The sequence below is a fragment of the Poromitra crassiceps genome, assembly GCF_964638095.1.
Source record: "Poromitra crassiceps genome assembly, chromosome: 5".
NCBI classification, from domain to species: domain Eukaryota; kingdom Metazoa; phylum Chordata; class Actinopteri; order Beryciformes; family Melamphaidae; genus Poromitra; species Poromitra crassiceps.
In genome coordinates, this window is record NC_139642.1 from 27334416 (window position 1) to 27340415 (window position 6000).

General features: G+C 44.3%; 1 protein-coding gene across 3 annotated transcripts in view; it reads left to right on the forward strand.

Annotated features, from left to right (window-relative positions):
• mcamb (melanoma cell adhesion molecule b) overlaps positions 1–6000 on the forward strand; it is a 52829-nt gene that overhangs the window by 23557 nt on the left and 23272 nt on the right. The window contains exon 1 of one of the 3 annotated variants that reach the window (XM_083636962.1): positions 1565–1587. The exons of the other annotated variants lie outside the window; for them this stretch is intronic. The gene's annotated coding sequence lies outside the window, so the exon portion shown is untranslated. Of the gene's footprint in view, positions 1–1564; positions 1588–6000 lie in introns of those variants that run through there. 3 annotated transcript variants of the gene reach the window in all.

The window sequence follows — 6000 nt, forward strand, 5'->3', positions numbered from 1 at the left end:
ATATTGTCATGCCATAACCCATGGATGGGCAACTTTGATGATAGAGAGGGCCACAAAAAAATGTCCTCGCTACCAGTTTTTGCTGAGGGCTGAACGGCGCCAGCGCGAAAAATTTTGGGCATTTGAAGCCAGGTTTAGAGGAATAACTAATTTTAAATTAACAGTTGTGATGTCATTATTCAGTCTTAACCACCAATATTTGATCCTTTTCTCACTCACTCCTATGTCACCACCTGCTCTCCCTGCAGGGCTTGAAATTAACTTTTTTCACCACCTGCCAATATGGCTGCTAGATGTTAAAGTTACCAGCCAATACGAATTTCCACTAGCCGAAATGTTTTTCTTGAAATAAACCAGAATATGAGTGGGTTAATTTAAGCATTTAAGTATCAGTAAGTGGCCTGGGATTCTCAAAGCCTGTGTTGAGGGTCACACAAGAACAAAAATGCACTCTTGAAGCTAAATAAATCCAAAACCAACAAGTTAATTATTTAAATTTCTACTTCAATGTAGAACAGTCATTTCTTACACATGAGATTACTTTTAGCCTTTTAGTCATAGATATTATTGAAAGATATTCCATATTCCAGACTGAAATGCTATAACAGAAGAGTATTGGCCAGAATGACATGAACATTTGGACACTTATTCAGCGGGTATCTTGCATGTTGCGTTCAGGTGCACTGTAATTTTTTTTTTTTTTTTTTTTTTTCAATTCCATCGCGGGCCACACAGGGGGTGCCCGCGGGCTGTATGCGGCCCATGTATGGTTTAACCTTTATTCCTGTGGGGGAAGTTGACTCTCCCTGTATGAGAGTTGAATCATGCTCTTTTTCAACACCTTCACACTTCACACTCGTACAATTACACACATTTGCACCTGCTCTCCCTCCCCTTGTAACCACAGTCTCCTACTCATGGCCACAGAGTAGGGCTGGGCGATAAGGACCAGCAATCGTATCTCGGTACTTTTAGGTTGAATGGCGATACACGATATATATACTGTATATACGTCTGTATTTTCTACCAAGTTCAGTTGTAAGTCAAAGCCACAAGTGAGATGTCACAAGCACTTTTATATAAACAAGACTGTGATCATTAAAATGAAATGCAAAGGCAGGGTTTCCTTCACTGATTATTGGTGCTTTCACAAAAATATTTACACAATGAGATAAGTATTCATCAGCAATGTGGATATAATGGCTAAGTGGGTAAAGGCAAAAAATAGAACAGCTAGAACAGTCTGGTAAGATCAGAACATGACATCACTTTATTGTAACGCAGACTTTAAAACCAGGAAAAGACTAAACTCATACCATATCATGCTATTACGATATCTAAAATATAAGACGATATCTAGTCATCGTATCACAATATTGATTGATACAGTATCGATATATTGCCCAGCCCTGCCACAGAGCAACTGCGTGCCTGGCTCAAACGCACCTTTCTTGTACTGTAGTTGTTGAGGGCAACAACGGCTTTTCTCATTCACTTTCCCCGTCTAGATTTGGGTCTTCAGCTGCCGTCCGTCTGGTCAGATGCCTGCTTCTCCTACCTCTAAAGACCCCCCACACACAATCCATGGTAAAACAGCTGTGCGCCCGCTGTGCCGTTGTTTTCTATGGGAGAGCGTTGTCGCCCAACTATGCGGCAGCGCTACCTTCGGCGTCGCGCACCACTCGAATTTGCCACCTTGCGCTGCGCTCAAAGTTCAAATTGTTTAAACTTTGACCTACTTACCACTGACCTTTCTCCACTCTACCTCACGGTGAGAGAAGAGAAGATCACTTGTCATGTTGAGGCAGCTTAAAGGAACACTCTGCCCATTTTCAACCAGCTTTGTATCATTAGAACATCAGTAGTATATCAGAAAACTGTAAACTGTTTTGAAGTCTGTCATTTAATTTGACAGTTATTGAGTGTTAAAGTGTGGACCAGTGACATCACTGGTCCACACTAACTCAAATTAATAACTCATTAACTCAAATCAACTCTCAATAACTGTCAAACTAGATGAATGATGAATAGTGTGACAGTTATTGAGAGTTGATTTGAGTTAATGAGTTATTAATTTGAGTTAGTGTGGACCAGTGATGTCACTGGTCCACACTTTAACACTCAATAACTGTCAAATTAAATGACAGACTTCAAAACCATTTACAGTTTTCTGATATACTACTGATGTTCTAATGATACAAAACTGGTTGAAAATGGGCGGAGTGTTCCTTTAAGGTTCTCAACTTGGGGTCTGGGGACCACCAGGGCTCCTTGAAGGGGTTTGAGGGGGTCACCAGCAAACTGATGAATTTGTTAAACTTATTATTATTTCATTTATAAGAAGTTGGCACAAATAGAGAAGGACTGTTTTGATCTTAGTTTCACTGATATGTCATGGAATTCTCGACAAAGTCATATCTAACAGTAGAACATGTCATCAGATGGGGTCTTGTCTGTGTGTTAAATTAGGGGTCCTTGACATGAAACAGGTTGGGAATCATCACGGGACACCGTCACACCCATCAGAATGAACATTGTTATAATCACCGCTCATATTTATGGGAGAAGGCTTAACGGTGGTGATTCACTGGAGCCTGAGTGTTGAGGGCCTGATCTGATCCTGAGCTCTGCAACAGGTGGTCCGCTGAAAGAGATCAGCCTCACCAGGGGAAACCAGAGCGACTCCGTCCTCGTTTCCCCCCTGCTGTGTGGTCCATTCTGATCCTCCCAGCTTTTACTTTCCTCTCTCTCCTCCTCCGTCTCCTCGGCCTTTGTATATCGTTAATTTTGATGACATGTTGAGTGGATACTGCACGCCATCGTCTCCAGCTCCCTGGAGATCGCTCTGTGTGTGTGTGTGTGTGTGTGTGTGTGTATGTGTGTGTGTGTGTGTGTGTGTGTGTGTGTGTGTGTGTGTGTGTGTGTGTGTGTGTGTGTTATGAAAAGTGTCTGGCAGGTCAGTGGGGCATGCCGACCTTGCCTTGTCCCTCAGGCATGGTGGGAATGTGCAGTCCGCTGTGGTTGGTGCAGCTGCTGCTGTCTGTCCCATTGTCTCCAAACATCACCTGAAACTCACACGGGATCCATACACACACACACACACACACACACACACACACACACACACACACACACACTATTCGTTAGGCTAGTGCGGTTTCTCCTTCTTTTTCCGCCTCTTCCTTCCTTCCACAAGCAAAAGAGCAGGCAAGGACCGACAACGCCAGCAGCGCCATTTGCAACTTTGTATCAGACACATTCTCGATTAGAAGCAGCTTCCAAAACCGTTTACGTGGTGAGTGAGAGTGGTGTGAAAATGGTAGGCAAACACTGCTTCCTTTCATGTGATCTGATTTATATCCGCAGTCCTACAGCTCTCATGCAGGTGCAGAACGTACGTGCTAGTTGACGGTTGGCTGGCGTCTTCGTGGTGTGAGGCGCCGCAACAGTCCTTTCTACAGACGTGTTTCCTATAGATCTGAAAAGTCTGTATTTTCAGGTTTTTTGGCTACGTACATGGAGCATGGCTGCACACTGCACTGACTATACAGTACCTACCTATCTCCATCCATTCACATCTAAAACTAATTCCTCTGCTGTCTACTTTGTCGAGGCTATTTCTGAATGGTGCTATTGACTTGCGTTGTCCTGAGCAGAGCGAGATAAGACTGGCAATAGAGCCATGACAGCAGTGACATCCAGCTCAACCCAACGTCACCGCAGCACCGAGAAGTAGCCTCAGCGATGTCTCTTTGTGCGTTAGGTCTCAAGAGTCCTCATTTCTAAATGCAAGCGTCGATATGAGAACTGGCCAGAGCGAATGCAAGTGAAGAGAAAAAGTCCATCCATATTGATGAGAAAAGAGGTGGTGTGTCTGCTCGTTAGCACCATTAACACAGCAGGGATGAAAGAAGCTGTCAGTTCTCTTGGCAGCGTTAGAGCTCCAGCATTGCCAGGTGGATCTCCACCTAGCATAACAACATCTTCAGTGTTAAAGAGTAACGTCTGCTGAGATCTATTTATCACCTGGTTGTTTAGTGGAGAACATCTTGCCATGCTTTCATCCCAGTGGCTTATGCATGGCAACTGAACATTCTGTTGCATGCTCACTTCGTGGTCAGGGAGTATGGCTGCCTGGTCACAGCCGTGTGATGGTATGTGGGTTAGGGTTCAGGAGTTGGTCCTTTGATGGTTCTGAGTGCCTGATTCTTAAAGGCAAGCTCTCTCTGTGGTGTGTGTTCACATACCTCTGGGTGTGTCGCAGGTCTAATGTGAGGATGAAGGTCTGACAAGGCCCACAGTGTTTACATGTACCTCTTTAGGAATGTCTTAAGATTCTAAGACACCGTTTAGCCAGGCCGAGTCGAGCTCAGCTAAGTGCGGCTACTGTTCCGCTGATGCATCTGACTAGGGATCGGCCTGCACCTCCATATCTCCATCTGTCCATCAATACCTCAGATATCTCTGGTCTCAGTTTGATGTGTGATGCAGCATTTAAAAATCACACTAATTGGCATATTGGGGATGCTATAATTGAAGGAAAATGATATTATGAATAATAAATAACTCATATGTGATATCTCAGCCACCACCAGTCTAACAGAACTTGGAGGGATGCTGCATTTTGGCACTGTGTTCTGGTGTTGGAAAAAAAAATACACTGATTGGCCAGATGGGCGCATTACAAAGGCTATAACTGCTGCACCGCCAGTCCCATTCTGATGAGAGTTGAAGTGGTGCTTGGAACTAAACTTTAGTGGAAAAATAATAAAATATATATTTAACACCAGCCATGCAGTGCATTGGTATGCCAAGGAGCCAGAGAGGCCTGATGTTTTGATGGTGCTTTTTCTGGGCCACTTGTATAAACTTAACAACCTGCAAGTTATCAGTGCAAATGAAAGTGGAAGGTCAGGGATGGTAGTTTGGAGTAGTTGACCTCTCTCAGTCACTCTCACTTCAGTGGCTGTGTGAGAGATAAAGTGCCAGGCCCAGTTGTTGTTATCTTCAGGTTGAAACCATTCCTGCCGGCCTGTCAGATACGTGTGCTGCTGAAGCATCAGTGTCATTAATGTCAGAAGCTACATCAACTCTCAAACCCACCAGCACAATCCACTCGCTAGAAACCCAACCGCAGCCCAACTGCACCCTCTTCTTCTACTGTAGCTCTCCATCTGCCACACTGCTTCCTCCTCCCCCTTTCTCCTCGCTCTCCTTCTCTCTTTTCTTCCTCCTCTCTCTCCCTCTCTTGTTCTGTCTTTTATCTCTCTGGTTTTCTCATGTAAACTCTACACTCTGCTATTCAGCCTGCTCGGCCCTATTTACATCATACAAAGAGCAGCCTCTCTAACAGCCAGCTGCTATTTCTGCTGCCGGCAGACATGGGAAGTAACTAAGTACAAATACTTTGTGACTACAGTACTTAAGTAGGATTTTCAGGTATCTGTACTTTACAGAGTATTTATTTTTCGGACAACTTGTTACTTTTACTCCCTATTATTTTAACACATATCTGTACTTTCTACTTTTTCCACAAGTAACTTTACTTAAAGTAAAGAATGTGTGTCTGGCTGCCGGTCGGGTTAACGCACCGCAATTCTGCTGTCTCATGTAAGCAAAGCAGCCTGATAGGCCGTTGTTGTTATTGGTAGATGTGACGAGGCAGCTGATAGGGCGTTGTTGGTATTGGTAGATGTGACGAGGTAGCTGATAGGCCGTTGTTGTTATTGGTAGATGTGACGAGGCAGCTGATAGGCCGTTGTTGTTATTGGTAGATGTGACGAGGCAGCTGATAGGCCATTGTTGTTATTGGTAGATGTGACGAGGCAGCTGATAGGCCATTGTTGTTATTGGTAGATGTGACGAGGCAGCTGATAGGCCGTTGTTGTTATTGGTAGATGTGACGAGGCAGCTGATAGGCCATTGTTGTTATTGGTAGATGTGACGAGGCAGCTGATAGGCCGTTGTTGTTATTGGTAGATGTGACGAGGCAGGAAACAG